A 24,616-nucleotide genomic window follows, 5' to 3' on the forward strand; every position below is an offset into this window, starting at 1 on the left:
TTAGGCTTTCACAATATAGTATCGCCTTCTGCAGCACAGAATTGGTTTTTGTTAAATGGGCATCCTGAGGCAGAGTCCTCCAGCTTTTACGTACCCTGTATATCTTGGGCCTCACTACTTAGAGACCACAGTGGAAAGCCTCAGGACTAGTAGGAAAATTAATGGTCTTAACTTCTACAAGCCCATCCCTGCTTATTTGCCCCTCATTTACTCCTCCTTTCCTTCACTTGTATTATTGCGGGAAGTCTGTCCTCAGCTCTCACTAAAACGTCAACTCTGAGAAGGCAGGACTGAAGTCTCATTCATCTTTATACACTGCACATCACACAATCCTTTGGTCAAAGGATATGGTCTTCTTATATTTTTATGGAGGTGGGCCTTGCTATTTGCTGGGAACTGTGTTAGAGCTAAGGATTTCATTATGGGCAAGACCCAGTCTCTGCTCGCAAAGCGCTTACAGTCTGATAGAGATTTCTGAAAACCAAGCTAGCAATTGTAAGAGCTGATGGGTTTAGAAAAGAATGCTGTTGAACATGGTGCAGGGGATCAAATAAAGATTTGTGGGAGCTTCCATTTTGGCAAACACCTGGAGATTCAGGGAGAGCGGCTCACTCAGAGAGCACGGTAGCTCACGGCTCCTCTCCCAGTAACTTGCTCTGTGCCCTACCTCTTCCACCTGGCTGTTCCCAAGTTATATCCTTTTTTGTAGTAAACCAGTGATGTAATACTGAAGTGGGAAAACATAATAAAAAAGTAGAATGAAGGAAATGTCACCGTAAAGGTATCAGTGAATGAAATCAATTTTTATCATATATATTGGGATGAAGAAAATTGATTAAAATAATAAAAGAGAAAATACCTTAGGAAAAAAAAAGAATCAATGTAAAATGAGAACAAAAGGAATTCAAAATAAAGATCTCTTTAAAAAAATATTTGTGGACTCAAAGGACACTGCTCTGAGTGTCATTGCCCTGACATGTTTATATTTGGACCCTGACCTATACCAGCTCAGTAATCCCCCTTCCTCACTTCCCACCCAACCCTGACCCCTCACTCAAGTTTTTGCTCTGTTGTACTCATTCCAGCACCCTGTTAATGCTTGTTCTTTCAACACCTGCAGATGGGGAAACAGGGAATGCATCCCTCTTGCTTACTGAGAGTCTGCATATAGTAGACACTCATGTTTATTTCTTGAATGACTAAATGAAAGGAAGTATTTGGAACTGAAGCTTTATGTCATTCGTTCCACACAGAAACTTGTCCCCACCATTCCACAAGCCCAAAGTAACTCTGTAGTCTCAACCAGACTCTGCCCACTTCCTGACGCTCCCCCATGTTCCCAAGGGTGCTCCAGCACTACTGGGCCTGGAAGCATTTTTAAATCACTTAAATTGTGATGGTTGCACAGCAGTATAAAATTACTAACACTCATCAAACCATACGCTTACAATAAATGGATTGCATGGTCTGTAAATTATATCTCAATAAAGCTTTTAGAAGTTAAAAAGAAGAACAGATTATGAATAGCTCTGGGACCCAAGCTGCAGTGTCTGCCACAGAAACACTTGGGGGTTTTTTCCCCATAAATGGAATTATATTTTGTGTATTTTTTGCAAATTTCTCTTTTCATGTAATATGTACCAGAAGAGATCTTGTTGTGTAGCACAGATATTTTATCAATTTTAAATATACAATTTTTCACATTTTAATGTGAACACCTCTTATAACTGAATTTACATGTGTATTAAAACCTGAGAATGGGTGTCAGTGGCTTGGTAGAAATTCCTAAGAACTCCTAGAAGCTGTAATAGAGGAACACATGGTAAACAAATGCTGATCAAAACTACAATGAGTTTTGTACACCAGTCTGAATGGCCATCGTCAAAAAGTCTACAAATATCAAATGCTGGAGATGGTGTAAAGAAAAAGGAACCCTCCTACACTGTTAGTGGAAGTGTAAATTGGTGCAGCCACTATGGAAAACAGTGGGTTTCCACTGGAAGTCCCTTAAAAAAATAAAAATAGAGTTACCACATGATACAGCAATCCCATTCCTGGGTATGTATTCAGAAAAGATAAAAATTCTAATTCAAAAAGACACATGCACCCCAACGTTCATAGCAGCACTATTTACAATAGCCAAGACATGGAAGCAACCCAAGTGTTTATCAACAGATGAATAGATAAAGAATATGTGGTATGTATATACAATGGAATATTAGTGAGCCAAAAAAAGAGAATACAATAATGCCACTTGCAGCAACATGGATGGAACTAGAGATTATCATACTAAAGTGAAGGAAGTCAAATTATACAACATCACTTATATGTGGAATCTGAAAAAATGAGACAAATGAATTTATTTACAAACTAGAACAAGACTCACATAGAAAATAAACTTATGGTTACCAAAGAGGAAAGAGAGGAAGGGATAAATTAGGAGTATGGGATTAAAAGATACTCACTACTATATACAAAATAGATAAGCAACAAGGACTTACTGTATAGCACAGGGAACTATACTCAGTATCTTGTGATAACATATGATGGAGAAGAATCTGAAAAAGAATATATATATATATCTGAACACTTTGCTGTACACCTGAAACTAACACAATATTGTAAATCCACCATACTTCAATAACAACAAAGAAATAAAGAAATGCTGTATTACCAGTGTTTTGAGTGGCACACAGAACAGCTTGATGGGGAAAAGCATATCACTGATGACTGAATCAAAAGTAAAGCAGAAGCATTAGATGCACAGCGTGAAGTTGTTTTAGGAATTCCACAACCAATTTATTCCGTTGCTATTTTCCCTTTTGTAAGTATAAAAGTATTATATGATCTAGGGTCAAGTAAGTCTAAAAGACCTCTTTCACTAAACATAAAATATAAATTCTCTGTAATAAGAAAGCATTATGTCATGGTTTGATTGACAGCATTTTTTTCCTCATTTTTTTTGTTTTGGTTCGTTTTGTTTTCCAACTTTATTGAGGTATAACTGAAAAATAAAAATTATATATATATTTAAATTATATATTTTTAAACACTATTTATCAACTTTAATGCTCTAGTGACTCCCTCATACGTGCTTTTTGGTGCATATATGTAAGAATTGCTCTAGAATAGTTATATAGGAGTGGAATTTCTAGATTCAAAGGATTACACATTTAAAATTCTAACTCCTAGGTACTGTTCTCCAAAAAAGTTTATATCAATTTAAATGTGCATTAACAATGTACCGAGGTACCCATTTTGTCACACAACAGGTGTTTTTTGATTAATACACTTTTGTGAATCTGGTCCTGAAAAATGGTATTTCATTGTTCTAGTCTGCTTACCTTTTAACTTTGCTTATGATCTCATGCAGAAGACAATTTTTACATAGTTAATTGTCGTTCTTTTGCATTTGCATAAGGTATTAAGGTTATAAACAAATTTCTTATATTTGCTCTTAGCACTTATACAAATCCTTATTTTTTTTAATTTTTTCTCTCATTTATTTATTTAATGTATTTTTAATTAATTAATTTTGGGGGGTAATTAGGTTTGTTTATTTATTTTAATGGAGGTACTGGGGATTGAACCCATGACCTCACGCATGCTAGGCACACACTCTACCATTGAGCTATAACCTTCCCCCTATAAATCCTTACTGTTAAGCTCTATAATCCATTCAGAATTCATTTTTGTCTTAGTGTATGGTAAGAATTTTCTTTCTTTTCTAAATGGATAGATGGCTGTTTCAATACCATTATGGACTTGTATAGCCTCTCCCATGTGCTTATATTTTTATTTATGCTTGAACTCTATTTTATTCCTTTGTTAAAATTGCCTATTTGTCCACAGTAATGTACATATTAAATTACATATCTTTAACATCTGGTAGAACAAACCGTATAAATTTGTTCTTTGCAAAAGTCTCTGGACTGTTCTTGAGCAGTTCTTCCTTTAGACAAGTATTAGAATCAGCTACTCAAATGCCATGAAAAATGCTATTGGAAATTTGATTAGTATATATTAGTCCCTCCTTTCCTATCTCTCTACACCCTCTCTGCATGATTTTGTCTATTCCCATGGCTTTAAATACTATATGAATTCTAGGAAAGGCAAGTTTAATAGGAGCATAAATGTGAAAGGTAAGCCTAGAACTTTTCTAGGAGACAACATAGGAAAATGCTTCTTCATGACCCTGAGGTAGGCAAATATGCAATTCACTAACTGATGACTTGGACTTCATAAAAATTAAAAATTTCTGCATGTTAAATGACACTTTAAAGAAGTGAAACATTGAGCTACAGACTAGAAGAATATGTTTGCAATAAATATATCAGACAAAGGACGGTTAGCAGGATATTTAAAGAACTTTCACAAATCAATAATAAAAAGGCAACACAATTTTTCAAGTGGGCAAAAGATTTGAACAGAGTCCCCACAAAAGAAGAGATCTGAATGACCACTAAATTTATGAAAAAGTGCTCAACAAATTGAGATCTTAATGAGATACCACCACACACACACACCAAAATGGCTAAAATTTAAGATTGGTAATTCTAAGTATTGGTGAAGACGTGGGGTAATGTGAGAGAGCATAAAATATAACAGCCACTTTGAAAAACTGCTTGGAAGTCTCCTATAACCTGAAACATGCACCATGATAGAGCAATTTCTGTGATAAAGCATTTCCACTCCTAGGCGTATACCTAAAAGAAATGAGTGCACAGGTCCAAAAAAGGACTTGTACAGGAATTTTCATAGCAGCTTTATTTATAATAACCCAAACTGGAAACAACCCAACTGTCTGTCAACAGAGGAACTAATAGAGAAACTATGGTATATTCATACAGTAGAATACTACATAGTAGTATATAGGAATGAACAATTAATATACATGATAACAGTACACACTGTATGATTCTGTTTTTAGGACATTCAAGAACAGACAAAGCCAAGCACTGAAATCAGAATAGTGGCTGTGTTGTGCCCTGGCAGGGGGCCAGGGAGAGGGCTGCATGGCATGGAAAGACAGGAAGGAAACAGGAGGGAATTTTCTGACTGAAAATTTTGTTGACTGAAAGAAAAATGAACAATGCAAGAGCTGTGAGCTAAGTTCCATTTAGGGACTTGCTGAGAACTATAGCCCGGGAGACAGAATTTCAGTAGCTCTGAGAAACTGCTCTGAAAAGGTCTCCGGGGGAGGTTAGTTTACATATGATTTTTGGCTGGGGAATACAGGCGGTATTCTTGGTAACAGATTACTGCTAGTCAAAAAAAAAAAAAAAAAAAGATACAGTGAGTCAATGATTTTGGTGCTTTTCTGTGTATGGGTAGGTGCAAGAAGTGCATTCCTTAAAATTCTTCCTGAGATACATGTAACAATCTAAGGACCTATCTGTCGAAAGAACAGAGCATCCTGTTATCATTTTAATTTCCTCTGTCTGAAGCACAGAGTACACAATAAATCAACGACTGCAGCAGCTTAATCTAAGAACTGGTTGATGAGCAACATTCTCCATCTTTCTTTGTTTATAGCACATTTCTTTATCTTGATCTAGACAATGGTTGCATAAGTATATATGTTTGTCAAAATTCATTAGGCTTTACACTTAAACCTGTCCATTTTTAATATATAAAGTATACTTCACCGAAGTGCTCTTAGGATAAATAGTTGGAGAAACGTGACAATGAACATTTGTGTGATTTCTGAAGAGGACTACAATATGTGTTAATTGGCTCTAAAAGGTGATAGCATTCATTCTTTACTAAATTTAATTTTACTCTGAGACTTTCTGATTTCCTTTTTACTGTGTTCTATCACTAGTATTTATTTCACTTGATTAGTTCCATTTTCAGAATCAAAATAGAACTGAACCAGAGAGTGAAGAAAAAATTGTACAGGATGTACTATGATAAAGATAGAAATAGACTTAATTACTTAACAAAAAGCCTGTAATAGAATTAACGAAGTTGTGGGTAGTGACAAATACAGGAAAAGAAGTATTTCTCCAGAGGGAAGGAAAGATATCTTAGAGGAAGTCTTTAGAGAGAGAGGGTGAGCTGAGAGCACTAATTAGCTGTATAGGACCTCAGGGAAGTCACTTAATCTCTCTGGGGATGATTCTATTTTACAGATTTTCTTATATGTTACATGATAGGATTGAACTAACTGAGCTCAGAGCATCATGCTAGTAAAGTACAATATAACAATTAATATTCCTGAGTCATTCAGAAAAGGCTAATTTCTATTCTCTGTATTTCGTTTCATAATGTAGAGAAGTATATAAAATATGCTTTGTAATAATAAATTATTATTGACATACTGAATGCCTACTCTGTGCCACGTATTAGGCACATATGCTAGACAGTATACTTTCATTGTCTTATTTAACTTTCACCTTAATTAATTAATGATTTTTATAATGTGTATAATTTGATCAAGTGAAATGTTTAAAAATTATATATATATATATATGTATATATATATATATATACTTCATTATAATAACAATGTAGTATTATTGCAGACAACTGGGAAAAAATAGAAAACCATAAAGAAAAAAATAATCCTGTTACTATAAAAGCAATTATTACCATTTTGGGACCTATCAGTTGAGACTTTTATACATACACATTTGTTTGTTTTCTTTGGTTTTATAAAACTGAGATCAACTCAACATATTATTTGCATCCCGTTTTTATTTTTTAAAAACGTGATTTTCAATAACCAATAGCATACTATTTTGTAAATAATATAGGTTAGGCTATCCCTTATTGTTGGCCAGAGGAAAAGCTTTGACACCAATAACATAAATTTTAGTTACATGAAAAATTCCCAGGGGCACTGTCTCAATTAGGGTCCCTGGGAAAGGGGGTGGGAATAGATGGCACACTTTAAGAGAATAATTTGAGGAGTGTTTAACACAAAACCTGTTTACAAAAGAGTGGGCAGAGATTAGAGAAACCACAGTAATAATGCAGTCTGTGACCCTACTGCTGAAGGCACCTGTTGGCTTGAAGGGGCTAGAGGAGGAGGGAGAGGGCAGTTACAGGAACCTGGAAACAAAGAAATCTCAGTGGAGAGCCCTGCCTGACAGAAGCTGTACTAAGCACTTGGTTGAGGGAGCAGCCAGTCTTCAGGGAGCCCAAAGGAGGAGACAGGAGGATAAAAGCCAAGACACCCGGCTGGCTTTGAGCTCCTGCCTACGCGCTCCATTCAGATTGTTCTCCCCAATAAGAAGCCATGGGGCCAGGGAGACTTTAGTGTGGTCCAAACAGGTTGGCTGCCTTGGGTACAACGTAGGGTAGAGAAAAGTGAAGAATACATCCGGAGGAGCAAATGGAATTCCAAACACATGCACTTCCTTGCTTTAATCATGCTTATTTGGCAGAATTTATAACGATCTGGTCTGGGAATCGGAGAGGTTTTCTCTTGAGACGTGATATTGAATCTGAGATCTAAAAGATTTGTAGGTGTTTAGAATGTGATGAGTTCAAAGGAGACATTCAGATATGAAAAGGTGCTCAACATCACTAATCATCAGGGAAATGAAAATCAAAACTGCAGTGAGATATCACCTTACCCATGTTAGTTTGGTTATAATGAAAAAGACAAGAGAGAACAAATTTTGCAATGGATATGGAAAACAGACACTGTACATTGTTGGTGGGAATATAAACTGGGACAGCCATTATGGAAAACAGTATGGAAGTTCCTCAAAAAATTAAAAATAGAGCTACCATATGATCCAGCAGTCTCCTTCCTTTGGTATCTATCCAAAGGAAATAAAATCAGTATCTCAAAGAGATATATGTATACCCATGTCACTGCAGCTTTATTCACCATAACCAAGATACGGAAACACCTAAATAGCCAAGCTATGGAAACAACATCCATCATTGATGGATGAATGAGTAAAGGAAATGTGGTATATACAGACAGTAAAATATTATTCAGCCATGAAACAGAAGGAAATCTCGTCATTTGTGGCAACATGGATGAACCTGGAGATCGTTATGCTAAATGAATAAACCAGAGAGAGAAAGACAAATATCGTACAGTGCCATTTATATGTGGAACCTTTAAAAAAAAAAGCCAATTTAATAGAAACAGAGAATAGGGTTGTGGTTGTCACGGGTTGGGGTGAGGGGGAAATGGGGAGATGTAGGCCAAAGAGTACAAACTTTTGGTTATAAGAAGATTAAGTTCTGAGACTAACGTATAGCACGGTGACTATAGTTAATAATATGGTATTGTATACTTGAAAACTCCTGAGACAGTAGATCTTAAGCATTCTCATCACAAAAAGTTAATTATGTGAGGTGGTGGATGTGTTAATTATCTTGATCTTGGTCCTCATTCCACAATATATCAAATCTTCTCATTGTACACTTTAACTATATACAACCATATTTGTCAATTATTCTAAACAGTGGTTCTATCATCACCTAGTTTCTCTGAATCACCTAGTTCCTTCGTGATAATTCTAGGGACCAGTGTGAGGATTAATCGTTTGCTTTCTATAGCCGCATTTCTCGCTATTTGCGCCTCTGTTGAGTACCTGTTTTCCTCATCTTATATCACGGTGGAGCAGTCTAACCCTGCTTGAGTGTAAGCTTCTAGAAAGCAGGACTGACAGGACTCAGAAAGAAGTCCGGATGGGGTAAGTACAAGTGCCTTGGAGAACAGAAGAGAATGGACTGACAAGCCTAGAGACAACCTGGGGGCCACCTCCCGAAGGTAGATGTGAACTTACCTGGGCCCATTTGTCCTCCTACAGTATTAGGAATTCTCTAGTGTGAATGTTGGGTGTGGGGTTCAAGGAACATCTCTCAGGTCTCCCGGTAGCCCCCTCACCAGCTCTCGCACGTTCTCTTCTATTGGTTAAGTGCGGAAGCCCTGGGAGGGCAGTCTTCATGCCATGGGGTTTCCGCACTCAGTGGCCACTAACACACATTTCTGGAATAAATGGATGGGTGGATGAAACACTTGTGCTATGGAAACCTCTTGTAGCTTCTTCCCGGCGAGTATAATCCGTAAAATCTCCGCCCCATTCATTCCACTAACCATAACTCCGCCCCTAACACAGAGGCTCCAAAACCCGCGCCACTCCGCCGCCAAGTCGGAGGCCCCGCCCACCTCCGGGCGCGGACCCGCTCGGCGCGCTCCCTCCTCACGGGCGCCGCCGCACGCGGGGACACGCGGGGCAGCAGTCAAGTTCCGGGCCACAGTGCGCTTGCGCAGGAGGTGCTACCGGCTAGAGGAGGGGCGGAGCCTGCAGAGCTCAGATAGAGGTGATGAGGAGAATACGGAAAGGATCAGAACGGCACTCAGCTCTGGCTCCCCTGGCCTAGTGGAGGAGGGGCCGTTAAGTGGGTATTTCCAGGGTACTCTGAGAGAACCTGTTGGGGACTGACCTGAGTTTACACTTATACTGATTTTGCTTTTTTTTCAAGTCAGCTTGGTGGCCAAGAGCTGGTTCTTTGCAAGTCCCAGTCTGTTGTGACATTGTGTGCCTTTGTGTGGCCTTAGGCAAGTTACCTGCCCAAGCTTCACTGTCTACCTCTATAAAATGGAGCCTCACAGGGTTTCTGTGACGATTACATGTAAAAGTGTGTGTAAAATGCCTACTTAGCACAGTACATGGCACGCAGAAAATGCCCAGTAAATGGTAAGTCCATTACTATCATCAATATTAACAGCATAATAATCATCATAATGTGTTTTTGTGTGTGTGTATGCCAGGATCTTTTGTATGAAACTGTTATGCTGGTAATCTTTGGGAAATATCAGAGAAAATGAGAAGTAACAGGAAATTAAAGACCAGAAAATGCTCTGATTTTAGAAAGGAAAAAAAAGTAGATCTTGAAGAAGGGAGTTGTAATCTTGACCTTTCCTGAGAGCACCAATACAAACCCAGGATGGATCATATCAAAGGTAGTTTGTGAGCCTTTAGAAAAGGAATGGGTACGCACTATGAAGAAGCCTGCACTCTCTGAAAACAAATAAAGCTAGCCAGATTAACTTTTTTGAATGGATAGTAAACTGATAGCCCAGTGGAAAAACTTTTTGTCTTTTCTGGAGTTCAATCATTTGAAAAAAGATCTCAGCCTGAGATGCTGCCCCCATTGTAAGCTCCTTTCTTGTCAGCAATTCTCATTTCTGACATAAATCTTACAAAAATAATTTTTTTAGTTACTTATGTAATATGTGAACACCTTTATGTTGTTAAAAAATCAAATGAAGTTAAAGTCCCCCAACATCCTCTCTCAATTCTACTCCCACCTCTACTTATCAATTTAGTGTGCATTCTGTTCAGATATTTAAAAATCTATCTCTAAACTGACTTGTTGCAGTTAGAACTTTATTCAGCCAACTGAATACCCAACAAAAGAAAGCAGTTCATTAGTCTCATTTGAAAGGAAGTCCAAGGGCAGCTCAGGGCAGCTCAGTGATGTCATCAGGAGCCCAGACTCTTTTTTTGTTTCATCTTTCACAGATTTGTACTCATGGTCACAAGGTGATTGCTGCTTCTCTAAAAATGTGTCCACATACTAGACAGGAAAGGACAAAAGTCACTGTGTGATGTTTTATATTTTAATTCAAGAAAGGAAGCCTCCCAAAACATCTGCCTATAACTTACTGGCTAGACTCTATTACATGACCCATCCATCAACAGGGGAGTCTAGGAAAGTAACTTACCTTTCAAGTATCTAAAGTATAGAATGGCATAGTAAAAAGAATTGAGAATATCTTTTCGGTAACCAAATTTTCAGTGTCTGCCACAAAAATATAGAGGTTGATTTTGCTTTTTCCATAAATGAACTCACACTATATATTTTTTGCAACTTGCTAGTTTTCCTTAGCAATATGAATTAGAACTTTTGATGGTGGCATATAAGAAACTTCCTTGGTTCCTTTAGCTGCTGCATAATACCCTTGTTTCATTATTCTAAGGCACACTTTTTCATTCACATTTTATTATCTCTAAAATTGGTATGCATCTTACAATTCCTGTTAGCTAGGCAATAATAGGGATGTAGTTGTCATTGCCTGCTGAATATGCTTCAAAACTTGCAGAATGGATGTTAGCAGCCTGGAATATTGATAATTCTGAATCTAAACATGATTCAGAAGGTTCAGACTCTGAGAAGAAAATTTAGATATGCCCTAATCAATTTATTTTATGAATACTTTCATTTTAATGTATGCATGAGGATGATATGGGATTAAAAATCCATGTCTTAAGTCTCATTTGGCTTTTTGAATAATTATAAAATAAAAATTATTAATGATAAGAAAGATTTGTGTCATAATTTAATTAAGAGCATTTTTCTTTCTCAATGATACTAAAGTAATGATCTCTATAATTGATGACTCCTGAAGCCTATGAAATAGGATGTTCTACACTATGGGTATTCCATAGTTTAATCATTTCCCTATCATGAGATGTTACATTTTTACTTCCTTTTCCAATAATGCTTCAGTAAACACTTTTTCATGCCCTTTTTTCCCGTATGTGCAAATAATATTTCTCTAGATACTTAGAACAGCACATTAAAAAAATTTAATAACTAATGCCTCCCTGAAATCCATAACTCCAGTCTAATATTGAGGAAAACTAAGGGACATCCTATGAAATATGTAACTGATACTCACTCCTTGACAATGTCAAGGTCACAGTGAACTAAAGATAGTACAGTGTTCCCATATACCTCCGTGCTCAGTTTCTTCTATTGTTAACACATTAGCATAGAAACTTTGTCACAATTAATGAACCAACATTGATATGTTATTATTAACTAAAGCTCATACTGTATTAAGACTTCTTTGTTTTTTTATTTTTTATAACATTTTTTATTCAGTTATACTCATTTTACAATGTTGTGTAAATTTCTATTTTAAATTTAATTGATTAGCTTTTCTGACATTTTGAGTGCTAGTTTATGATCCATATTTCTAGCAAGTTCTGTTTTCCCAAGTCAAAGTTAGCAGATCTGACATTTGCCATGTGCAGTTTTAGCCATAGTCAATTTTATTTTGTATTATTAATATCAGAAATATTTATTGTGAACTGGACAAAATACTGGCATTTTATACTTAATTCTTAGTTAATTTATAAGAATAGTGTAAGCAAATCCTTTCAGATGCTCCAGAGGAATAATATTTTCTTGTCGTCTTCCACTGGTCTATTGCTTTTTTAGCTCTGCCTATAGTACTAACTACTCATATTTACTATAGAGTTAAGAGCAAGCTCTTTGTTGGATTAAAATGTCCTTGGGTGACAATATGCCCAGGACTAAAGTGTTCACCAGGTTTAAAATTGTGAAGTCAAATGACTTGGTAAAATAAAACAAATGAAACATAAGCAAACAAAAAGCTGTATCATACAATGCTTTGTCAGTCCTATAAAATACCATAGTTTATTGAAGCATTCCCTATTAATGGACCTTTAGGTTGCTTCCAATGTTTCTTTCCTCCTCCCCCTCCTCCTCCACCTTCTTCCTCTCTCTTTTCTTCCTTCCATCCTTCCTTTCTCTCTCCTTCTCCCCATCTCTCTCCCTTCCTCTCTCTTCTCTCTGTATCTTCCTTTACTTTCCATTATCAAAGCTGCAGCGAACATGCCTCTTTGTAATCACAGGCAAATATTTTTCTAGGAGAGGCACCTGAAAGTGAAATTGCTGAGTTAGAAATTTGACGGTGAAAAGACGAGAGTAGTAGCAACTAATATTTAAGCAACCACTAGGGAGCTAAACCAAACTTCATTTTTCAGACACTAAACCTCTTCCCCAAGGTTTCACAGCCTATTAGTGGCAGAGCAGGTCGAGAAATACAGAACAGTTTCAAGCAGCTTTATGAAAAGTAGTGTCTGCTGACATTTAGAAGGGGTTAGACCTTGTGCAGCTGTGGCAGCCGGTAGAAGTCTGTGCAGGCTGCTGTGGCCTTGAGTCTCATGTTGAGCCTGAAGTTGCTGTAGGTCAGCCAGACTGCAGTTGGGAAGCTGGGTGTGGACGAGATCAAAAACAAACTAGAACCTTCGAGAACAAACGTGGGCTCATAAAGAACCCTGGGACCCTCGCGGACAAACTGGAACCTGCCTCTTGCCCCATCTGACCTCTTAACTGTGACATGAGAGACCCCAAGACAGAACTCTTTAGCTAAGCTGCTTGCTGACCTGAAACTGTGAGATAATACATTTTTGTTGGCTTAAACCTCTCAACTTTGGAGTAATTTGTTACACAGCAATAAGTAACTAGTATACCTAGGTACCAATAGCATGTTCACCAAAACCACCTCCTTGTCAAATTGCTGTGGCAGTTCCAGTGGCCAGAAGCTTGCCAACCCAGCCACTTTAAAGGAGCCGAGATGCATCTCAGGGAAAGGTAGAATGTAGGCATTTGAAGTCCATGAGTTCTGAAATTTTCATGCAGCCTGGATTTCATGCTGGCCCTGTTCCGCCATTGCTTTCTGACCTGGCACTCCTCTAGGTTGCTCTCTCAGCACTAGCTTTTGGTCTTCTAACTGCTCTATCTGTACCCTCTCGTTCAGCACTCCAGGCTCATCGCCTCTCATTCTTTCCCTGGACAACTGGATTGTGTAGGTTGAGGCGGTTTTTGTTTTTCTCAATGCCCATGTCTTACAAAAGTTAAATATTTGGATCTGTCTAGCCATCTGAAGAATAGTTTGCCCTTCTTCAATTTAGGAAAAGGGATGTCCAGATAGAAAATCAACTCTGTGCACTCAGTAAGGTAAGATCCTAGGAGGCATCACTGCCAGTCCCTGAAGCTTCCTAAATCTATCCTCCTGCTTGTCTGGTGTTTGATGTTATATTTAAAAAGAAATGTGCCAAGAGACAGATTGACTAGCAGCCAGAGATTGCCTAACAGTATAGCTGTATCTTAGTGAGGTAACCATAGATTAAGAATTATTGAGTCTTCCATTATGTGATAGTAATAGTTAATACTTATATAGGAACTACTAAAGTGATTTATATGTGTATGTGTGTGTGTGTCAACAATCCTGTCAACAATTCTATGACATAGGTGTTCTGCTCTTTAAGATCACTTACCATTTTATAGCAACTAAGATTTTTCAAGAAAGTCTCAATTTCAAAAATCTTGATTCATTATTGTCATTGGCTATCAAAATGCTTCAGAAGTTCTAATATTTCAGACTCTGAACTCTACCTCAGACAGCCTCTACCATTAGAGAGTGGGTTGCAAATACTTTTTATACTATTTATTCTGATACTTGGTTTAGAAAGTATGGTCCTATTAATAAAATGATTTCAGTGCCAGCTTCTGGTGAATACCCCTACTCCTAGTCTCTGCTGTGCTGGGTGGTACTTTTTGTACCAGATGAAACCTCTCTGCCATCCCATAACAGCTGATTGAGTTAAAGCAGACTTCTCATCCAAAAGCAGTCATTTCATAGACTGCCGGCTTGCATCCTTTCTTAAAATAATGAGCTGGGTCAATCACATTTTTGTGTGTGTGTTGGGGGGGTGGTGGTAAATATGAACCAAGAGACATGGAGAAGGTTTCTACCCTAGGCTGGGGGTCCATGATGGCCACGTGCAGATGAGTAAGCAGAGGGAGCAGGCTGGGAGGTAGGGAAGAAGGAGTACATATACAGAGAGACACAAAAGTGTAATGAGACAAGGAGACTGAGAGACAAAGGCAGAGAGGCAGAGACATAGAAAGTCACACTGACCTCAAATGAGAGAGAGAAAAAAATTGGTTCCTAGTGGCTCTTAGGCTCTTGCGAGGCCCTGCTTAACTTGGATTGTTCCTATCTTTCAACTCACCTAAAATTCAATAAACACCTTTCCCTTTAGCGAGTTTGAATGAATCTCTGTTCCTTACCACTAAAAGAACCTGATGAAAGGAGTCTCTAATGGCCACACTTAATTCGATTTTAGGGAGACTGAATCTGGCCAGTCAAAATGGATGGATAAACTAAGCCCTAGTGTATTAATTTACCAAGAGAATTGTATTTTCTCAGAACTCTGGAGTATTCAGATTGGATGATGACTGCGTTTTCCCTCCCTTAAGAAAACTTCTGTAGGAACCAACTCCTACGTCAAGACTGTTTGGTGAGACTGGATCTGAGCAGAGGGGAGACTATTTTGAGAGTTATTCTCAACAAGCCATCAGAGTACAGTGCCTCACTCATCTCCATCGTAGAGATGGACCTCCTGATCTTGAGGAAGGGACATGTCACACAGATGGGTTCTCTTTTATGGCTTCCTTTTATTAGACTCTATGTAGACTCAACCCTTCTGTTAACTCTTTCTGAAAAGAAGTTATAACAGCTTTATTACTAATAATAAATAGTAACTAACATTTATTGAATATTTTCTATGTAACTTGCACTATCCTAAGTTCTTTACAAATACAATACCTTATTGAATCCTCAAACAACCCTATTAAGTAAGTATTTTATGTGACTTTACAGATAAGACTCAGAAAGGTTAAGAAGCTTGTCCAAGGGCAGGGAACAAGGAGGGAACTAAGTTAGGGAACAAGGAGAGAGCTGGGAGGGCAGTGACCACATCACACTCATCACAAGATACCCTTGTCAATTTAGTTTTGGAGATAGTTTACTCTCTGGATTGGAGGAGGAGACACATGATTGAATATGAGTTTTCTATTTCCTTAGTGGCATTTCTGCCTGCTGCTTATGCCAATCATCATTACTTTAAATAAGTAAGACAACAATGATACTGATACTGATCAGTTATCAAAGTTAAGACTAGAAGCTTTCACCCACCCTGCCAGGTAGCTATCATTATCCCCACCTTAAAAATGAGAAAACTGAGATTTTAGGAGGTTAACTTAGGTCAAAAAGATATAAGCAGTAAAGTCAGGATTCAGACCCTGGTCTGTCTGTTAAATCCAGTGTTTTGCCCAGACTGTACCACCTGTCAGTCATATTTTCAATCTGAAGTGAATTTCTGTTTTCACACCCTAGTAGTTTTCCCTTGACTGTATCCTCATTTAAGAAGGAAATCTTCATGGATGTCTAATGTGGAACTAGGGTAGAAAACTTTAAGTGGAAATGGTGCATTGCCTTGGTTTCCAGTGAGGTGAGTGTCAGAAAGTTTGCCAACAGCAGCTCCTTCGGGATGGTCTTGGTTTCCAGATTCTCTGGAAAATTTCAAAGCTACTTAGATGCCTGACAAGTTGTTGTTAAAATAATGAACAAAGAGCAGTATAAATCTAAGTTAGAATAAAGGTCTTTATTTCTATTGGTACTTCTGAACCCTAGAAGTGTTTGAGGGTTTCTTGTCATCAAAAAGACCTGGCTCAGCCTCGCAGCCTCTGAGCCAGGTGCACCTGTGGGTCATAGAAGCTGGGAGTGTGGCAATAACCTCACATATATTCAAGGAATCAAAAAAATGGAAAATAAGGGGGAGGCTATAGCTCAAGTGGTATAGTGCATGCTTAGCATACGCAAGGTCCTGGGTTCAATCCCCAGCACCTCCTCTAAAAACAAAACAAATAAGTAAACCTAATTATCTCCCTCCCAAAACAAAATAAACAAAACAAATGGAAAGTAGTGAGTGTTGGTGAGGTTATGGAGAATTTGGAACCCTCATACATTGCTGGTACGCATATTAAATCATTTGTTTAGCCACTATGGAAAAACTTTTTGGTAGTTCCTCAAAAAGCTAAATGTAGGATTATCATATGACCCAGCAATCCCACTCCTAGGTATATACCCCCAAAGAATTGAAAACCGTTACACAGGCAAATACATTTAAAGGCACGTTTGGAGCAGCACTATTGACAGTAATCAAAGGGTGGAAATAACACAAATGTCCATCAGTGGAGACATGTAAAAACACATTGTGGTATACATACAATGGAATATTATTCAGCCATAAAAAGGAATGGAGTACTGATACATGCTATAATCTGATGAACCTGGAAAACATCATGCTAAGTGAAAGAAGCCAGACACGAAAGACTGCATATTGTATGACTCCATTGAAATGAAATGTCCAGAATAGGCAGAGACAGAAAATAAGTTAGTGGTTACTCAGGGTTGGGGAGAGGAGAGAATAGAGAGTGACTGCTTAATGAGTGAGAGATTTCCTTTTGGGGTGATAAAAATGTTTCAGAACTAGGTAGAGATGGTGTGGTTGCTCAACACTGTGAATGTAATAAATGCCACTGGACTGTTCACTTTAAAGTGGTTATTTTTATGTTGTGAGACTTTCACTTTAATTAGGAAAACAAGAAAAAGTTCAACAGCCCTCTCCGCCCTTTTGAACTTGGGATCTTCCCAGTAGATACAGGGCAAAAGAAACACCTAGCCCCCATCCTTGTGGGGACATGATAAAATGTGCCTTGTGCTACAGTTGGATCTTTGTGCATTCACTCATCTGAGCATAAATTCCCACTTACTCAGCCCATGGCCTCTGAACCAGGTCCTGGGCTGCAGAGGGTACAGCCTAGGGGGAGACACATCCCGCAAATTAAAAAACAAAACAAAACAAAACTCCGTGATGAACCCAGCACAAGAGGGTTGGCTACTCAAGTAGCAGGGTGTCTCGAAAGAAAAGGGGCCTTTCTCAGACAGCGGGCTTGGACTGAGCTGATTCGTGTCATTGGCCGCCAAATCCCTTGCGACAAATGCATTCTTTTGTTGTTCATGGAAATGAAACATTTTTTTCAGGGCCTTCAGGAGCTCGTCTGCAAAGGTGGGAAGAGGGAACTCTGAGCACAAGGATATCGGTGCAAGGGAGAGGGGTGGGTAGGAGGGGTACCCCCTGCGCCCCGCCCCGAGACTCAGGGGAGCCAGCGGCCGCGGCTCGGGGAGGTGGGGACTGCGCGGGGCCGCGCTCCCGCCCTCCTCGGCGCCGGCGGACCCGCAGGCGGCGGGCGGCCCGCGAGGGGGCGGCGGCTCCTGGGCTTTGTGGCCGCTGCGCGCGCGGCGGGGCCTGGCCGGCCGGGGGCGCGCCGCCGCCGCCGCCGCCGCCGCCCGGCGCTCGGAGCCCGTGGCCCTCCCGGTGCCCAGCCTGAGAGAGGAGCCGAGGCCGCCCGCACTCGCTTCTCGCCGGCCCCTCCCCCGATCGCCGCGGCCGCCGCGCCGCCGCTGCAGGTAGGAGGCTCCTCCGCCGGGCTGGCCGCAGCGGGGCGGGGGCGGGTGGGAGGGAGGCGCGGGCCAGGCGAGCGGGGGCCTAGGGGCCAGCAGGGCGGGCTTCCGGCCCAGGCGCTACGACCCCTGCCCCGCAGGCCGGGCAGCCGCCTCCGCGCGCCACGATGGGACTTGGTGAGTGAGGCCGGCCTGCGGCGTACAAAGCTCCAGGGCGCGGACCTCGGGAAGATTCAGCGGCGTACCCAGGGTCGGGGGACTCTGGATCCCCGGGGACAGAGGAGCCGCTTGGGAGGAATCCAGATGGCCCGCAGTGCCGAGGTCTCCCCATCCCAGGGTCCCCACTGTATGCCGAGCACTGTGCTCAGCGCTTTTCCGTACTTGTCTCCTTTAAGACCCCTTGTGCCCAGTCCAAGGGTGTAATGGGAGGGGACCCCCCACTCGGAGGCCGAGGGCCGAGCATCACACTGGTGCCCGCCTGACCTTGGGAAAGCACCTTTACTCTGAGCCCTTGGATGCTGCTTCTGTAAATGGGGGTGAGGTGGCAGGGGCGGGGATGGTGGCGGTGGAGTGCGTGGTGTAATGCCTACCCCCAGGTAGTATTGTGAGAGATACTGTGGGTAAATGATCATAGCTAAATTTTGAGCACTTTCTGTGTACCAGGCCCTGGGTACCAAACAGTTGGCATGAGTTATCTAATTAAATTATCACACTGGCACTGTGATGTAGCTACTGTAAATTGCACGAGTAATCTTTATTTGGGAGTAGGAAATAGTGAAGAATTTAGTCTCCCTATTCTGATTCATGAGATTGGGTGTCTCTTAGGTATGGTAACATTTAAAGCCAGGTAGGATAATATCAGGGCCAGGGGTGTACGTTTCAGCATGTCAGATAAGTCAGTTGTGTTACCAAGGAAATTGTTGAATGTTAATTCAAAAGCACAGTTCCTGAGTTAGCACTGAGGACAGCTGTGGGAGTTTGGGGCCAGTGAGAGGCAAGGGGTGGATTGGGAGGAGAAAAGAGGATTCTGAAGTTCTGGAAGAGAGTATGCAGGAAGGGGCCAGTGTCTACCATCTCAGCAGCTTTCTGGACCAGCATTCCATCCTGCTTTTAAGAGATCAGGCATCCAGCCCTTAGAGACCAGGCCTCATGTCTGGGACTGGGAGGGAGGGGGCAGCATCCTGGGGAGAGATCACTGGGTTGTCCTCTTATTCCCAGGCCACCCTAAAAGTATTCAGATGGGTTGAGAGCCAGATGGTGGTGCCTCCTAAAATGCCATGGTCTCTTCTCATGAGTCTTGAAAATTTTTTAATGTTTGAAGAGATTGGTAAGATACTTAAAATACAGACACCTAAATGATGTAATGAAGGATTGTGTTTTGAATACAACTATATTCACTTGGTTAGAGAAGCAGGAAATTATTTTGGGGTTCAGTTTGGGGAGAACTGGAAGGCTTTGGACTCTGAAGAAGGAAAAGAGAGGCGGGAAGGCCCAGGGACTGCACCTTGGGGAAAGACGATAGAAGAGCCGAGGACTCCGTAAGACCCTGTGCAGAACATCAAAACACCCTACTCAGTGTTCTGCTACCCAGGAGGCACCCCTTCCTCTCCCAGTTTGTGATGGTGTCTTACTTGAGTGTAGTAGAAGGTCGGGGCTGCACTCAGGCTGCCTTTCCTTTTGAGTGAACAGGAAAGGCTTCTTGGATAAGGGTTATTTTATTTTATTTTTAAAATTTATTTATTTTTAAAACTTTTTTGGGGGGTAATTAGGTTTATTTATTTTTTGATTTATTAATGAAGGTCCTGGGGATTGAACCCAGGACCTCGTGCATGCTAAGCACAGGCTCCACCACTGAGCTATACCTTCCCCTGGGGGAAGGGTTATTTTAAAACCAGGCCTTGAAGGAGAGGGTGTTTGGGCACATGGTGATGGTGAAAGTAGAGAGCAGTGTGCCTAGTGGAAAAAGCAGTTGCTTTGGAGAGACAGTGGGGGATTCAAATCCTAGCTCTGCCATTTCTCAGCCATGTAATATTTTGTAAGGCTAAAACAATGTTTTTTTCAATGCCTGGTAGGGAACTCAACAAGCACTAGGACCTTTTTTCCTGTCCGTGGTGACATTTGTTTAACACTTGTCTGCTGAGCACCAATCTTATGCTGAGTCATATGCTTCGTGCCGGGGATACGGAGATGAGTCAGAAATTATGTATTTCCCTTAGGAATTTCCCAGTCTAGTAAGGGAGACAGACACAGTGAGCAAATTACAGAAAATATGGGAAGTGCTGCAGTACAGTCATATACAACTGGCAGTGAGCTCACAGAAGAGTATCTCATTCATTTTGGATTCATTCAGGGCCAATCTGCCTCTTTAACAAGATGAGTATGAGGCATTATCATAGAGGTTTTGAACACTACACCACCTCCTAATGTCTACCTTTTTTACCTTTGCCTTGTCTTTGCCCTGATATTCTGTCTCTTTAAGAAATCTAGTTGCAGTGTGTGCAGAGTTTGTTAGCTGCCTCAAACTCATTTAGGAGGACACTGTTATAAAGAAAATAAATGTAACAGCCTGGGTGTTAGTTGAGGAAGGCTTCCCCAAAATTTCATGAGAATTAGGCCTTGAGAGATGAAGATGAGCCCTTGGCAGACCTTAGGGTAAAGTATTCCAGCCAGAGAAAGCCCCATGTCCTGAGGCATGAGAACACAGCAGGTCCAAGGGCATGAAGGTGAGTTTGGTCTGGCTGGGTTGAAAGATACATGGAAAGGGTGGTATGGAGTGGGGTGGAGGGGGCACTGTAATCGGAGCAGATCTGGAAAGGCCTTGAATGCCATGTGAGCAATTTGGACTTTATCACTTCAGCAGTGGGGGAGATGTCAGAGTTACACGCAGGACAGTGGCTTCATCACCGTGTTTTAGGAAGATCCTTCTGGGAGTTGTGTGGAAGAGGGGCTGGAAGTCTGGGAGATCACTTGGGAGACTTTGGACCTGACCTCAGACAGAGGCAATGAGCATGGGAGAGAAGGGATATTGAGATAAAACGTATAGGTTTTGATGACTGGTTACGTGTGATTGAAGAGCACATTGAGGTTTCTGCTTTGAGCCAAGTTAATGTGGCTGAAATCACCAGAAATCAGGAGGTTTGTAGGTGGCGAATAATTTGTTTGCTTTTGGAGATTTCTGAGGTCCCTGTAATGGACAGCTAGATAGAGGTGGCTGGTAGACAATTGGAAATGTGTGTGGTGCAGAGGAGAGGATGGGGCTGGAGAGAGGTTCTCCCTGACACCCCTACTTTCTTTTGAACAAACACCAAGAATCAACTGTGTGCCAAAGATCCAGATAAAATGTAGTTCCAAGCCTTAGGATCTCACGCTCAGCTAGGGGAGACCCTCCAGCATATGGATAGACTGCAGTACAGAGTAATTCTGGTGGCTGTAGTAAAAGGTAGTTATCTGGGACCCTTGGCCCAGAGATGTTGTTGCTGAAGTGGTGGGAGTAGAGGAGGGAGTGCACACAGATGGAGTGTGAACACCTACAAAAGGGGACTTTCTTTGCTTTTTCTTTTTTACACAGCTGGAACATTGATTATAAGAGTACAGTGGTGTAACATGGGTGCTGATGGGCAGCACGTCTTTGTTCTTTCTTTCACAAGAGGATTTTCTGTATTGTAAAAGCACTTTCTGTGGAGGGTGCTTTAATCATGATTCTAAGGGAATTTCAGGGAGACTGGGCTGGGGAAGGGGAGATGGTTTGGGATGGAGCTATGGGGGAGGGGGAGGAAGGGGTCAGGACTTTTAAGAACCTGCCTTTGGTTTCCAGAGGGAACTGTGGGAGTAGGAGGACGGGAGGTGGGAGCTCTTGCCTTAAACACAAGGCTGGTTCTGCTGACAGCCACACTCAGACACAGATGGTAAAAATAAACACTTCCGAGTTACATGGTTGCCTGAAGTGGGTGGTGAAGGCGAAGAGGGAGAACATTAGAGGAAGCAAGTTTAGCGCTAAGTTTAAGGCTGGAAAGCCCTCTTAAGGAAGGGAAGAAGATGGAGAGGGCACAGGTGAGTGGACATCCTGGGCAGACCAGTCTGAACATGTGAGAGCAGGGACTTGGGAAGGTGTGTACAGGAACAGTCATGTCTGATTACTCTTACCTCTGGATGAAATGAAATCAGAAGGTATCACAGTTGTAGAGAGGCTCTTAAAAATGTGGCATACAATACAACGTACAAGAAGAAGCCAGGAAATGATTTTTGTTATGATAAATCCTTTATAAAAGGAGAAATTTAAGATAATAGAACATCTAGATATGATTAGTGAAAAATGGAAATGGCGAGCCGGTTAGTTTCAACATATATTCCACAAATATTTATTGAGTGTCTCCTGTGTACTTGGTGCTCTTCGAGGAGCCGGGGCTACAGTAGTGAACGAGAGATCTAATCACCTGCTTTAGACATTCACTTGGAACTACTTAACCTTCTGAGTTAAATCTGGGCATGGGTCTTAAATTGTCTAAATTGCTAAGATCACTTTGTTCTGTTGCAGTGTTCTTTCATTGGCTAGCAGCTCCACTAGCCTCGTAAATAATCAGAAACTGCCATCCATGTGCATTTGGCAGAAAACTGTGGAAATTAGGTTGCAGAAAATCCACTGTAGCAGCAGTGCTAGTATGGACTGCCAGCACTGGATGGGGCTTCAGAGAACACCCGCTTCAGCTTTTAATTTAGAGGAGTCAACAGTCAGGGAGAAAGGGGGACTTGCCTAATGTCACACAACGAGTGTCAGAGTTAAGAGCAGTGCCCTCGGAGTTTTCAGATAGGATAGTGGAGAAGGCTTTAGGGTACCTAGCAAAAGGGCATCTGGCTGGTGAGAGGGTTCCAGCGAGGAGGTGTGCGGGGAGGGGTTGAAAACAAATCCTGAGGCTTGGCTTTTAGGCCCTCCTCTGTGACTAGGACTCCAGGAAGCCCCAGACTTTGCTCTGAGCCTCAGTTTCCTCATCTGGAAAATGAGAGGATTGGACTGAAGTACCTTCCTCATTTTAACATGTTAGGCTCTATGTTGTTTCCAGAAGAGGTTGTTTGGGGGAAGCTGAGTCAAAAGACCAGGATAGGAAATTGCCTCTCATCTCTTTAGAGCAAACTGATCACCCATAACCTCTTTGTAAACCCTGGGGTTGGACAGGGGGTACAAGCTCTCTGGTGTCTTTTCTTTCCTTATCCTCTTGAAACAGGGCCCCACCCTTACGATCTCATTTGATCTTAATTACTTCCTTAAAGGCCCAGTATCCAAATACAGTCACCCTAGGCGTTAGGGTTGCAACAAATGAATTTTTGGGGGGGGGAGGGTACAAACGTTCAGTCCATAACAGATGGATTTTTAAGGTGGATATTGAATATACTTATTACAGCGCCTTCTGGTGGTTTAGTCAGTGTTATTGTTTTGGAAATTATGCTGATTGCTTCCTATTTGTTCGTTTGTTATATTGGAATCCTACTCTTTTATTTCATTCTGTCTCTGGGTCTTTGCCTAGCCCAAGAAGAGCTTCCTTTGCATTTGGATTTTGCTATTTTTATTTGGCCATTTTTACTTTAATGCAGGTTTTGGCGCACTGATTGTTTTATCACGTATGATACTCATTCTCTGTATGGGAGGCAGTTTTACATCTATATCAAAATACACTCATTCGCTAAATTTTGCCGAGGGCCCACTATAGGAGGGTCTCTGGGCTGCTTGTACTACAGCCACACAGAAGGGTGGGTAGCACTCTGTCTAGTGGAACAGCAGACGGAAAAGATGATCCATACTGAGCAGAGTTGGGGGCCTGGGAGGGGCAGTTTCTAATAAAAGCTGATATAGCAGAGAAGGCTTGTTGTGTTGCCATCTATAACCAATTATGGACATTCCTGAGCAGTTTTAAGCTAGAATGTGTTGTCTAGCCTCGAAGTTTCTATTAATAAGCTTTGCCCAGAGATCTTTCTTCAGGAAGTGTTTGTTTACTTAGGACTGTCAATCAAGTGCTTAAGCAGAATGTTAGTGTTCAGTTCCCCTGAGGCGTGGACCGTTTTAAAGCTCCATGTTATTGCTGCAGTTACTTTTCAAATATGCATTCTCCTCAGATCAACAGTGGAAATTATTTCAGAACTCTAGTTAGAGTGAAAGAAGTGCATCTGGGGCAGATGAGGGGATGTGGACTCTAGGTTTGAGACATAGAAGGGGGAGGTGATGGGAGTAGGGAGGGAAGGGGAGGGGAGGGAAAGAGCCCACAAATGGAGACAGAAGCAGGTACAGCTCCTGCTAGGTAACTCTAACCTAGGACTTTGCCCTGCTGATAATTAGATTACTAATTGACATGTAATTTGAGCAGGGGCACTAGGGGCTGTCACTAGGTCTGAAAGAAGAGGGCTGGGCCAAGAGAGAGCAGCATGGGTGTGGAGTCAGACGGGTTTGAATCCTGGTTCTGCTCCTTACTATTTGTGTAACCACAGGCAAGTTACTGAGCCTCACTTTTCTGATCTGGGAAATAG

At 41.2% G+C, this 24,616-nt stretch overlaps 1 protein-coding gene across 3 annotated transcripts in view; it reads left to right on the plus strand.

Moving 5' to 3' along the window:
• The first annotated feature begins 9,584 nt into the window (after nt 1-9,584).
• The window catches only part of MSANTD3 (Myb/SANT DNA binding domain containing 3), a 31,499-nt gene continuing 16,467 nt past the window's right edge, over nt 9,585-24,616 (plus strand). Inside the window, exon 1 of one of the 3 annotated variants that reach the window (XM_010977452.3) lies at nt 9,585-9,671. The gene's annotated coding sequence lies outside the window, so the exon portion shown is untranslated. Of the gene's footprint in view, nt 9,672-17,984; nt 18,110-18,244; nt 18,281-24,616 lie in introns of those variants that run through there. The other 2 variants (XM_031450112.2, XM_031450113.2) reach the window with 2 other exon arrangements.

Source organism: Camelus dromedarius, chromosome 10 (assembly GCF_036321535.1).
Source record: "Camelus dromedarius isolate mCamDro1 chromosome 10, mCamDro1.pat, whole genome shotgun sequence".
In the NCBI taxonomy this organism is placed as follows: domain Eukaryota; kingdom Metazoa; phylum Chordata; class Mammalia; order Artiodactyla; family Camelidae; genus Camelus; species Camelus dromedarius.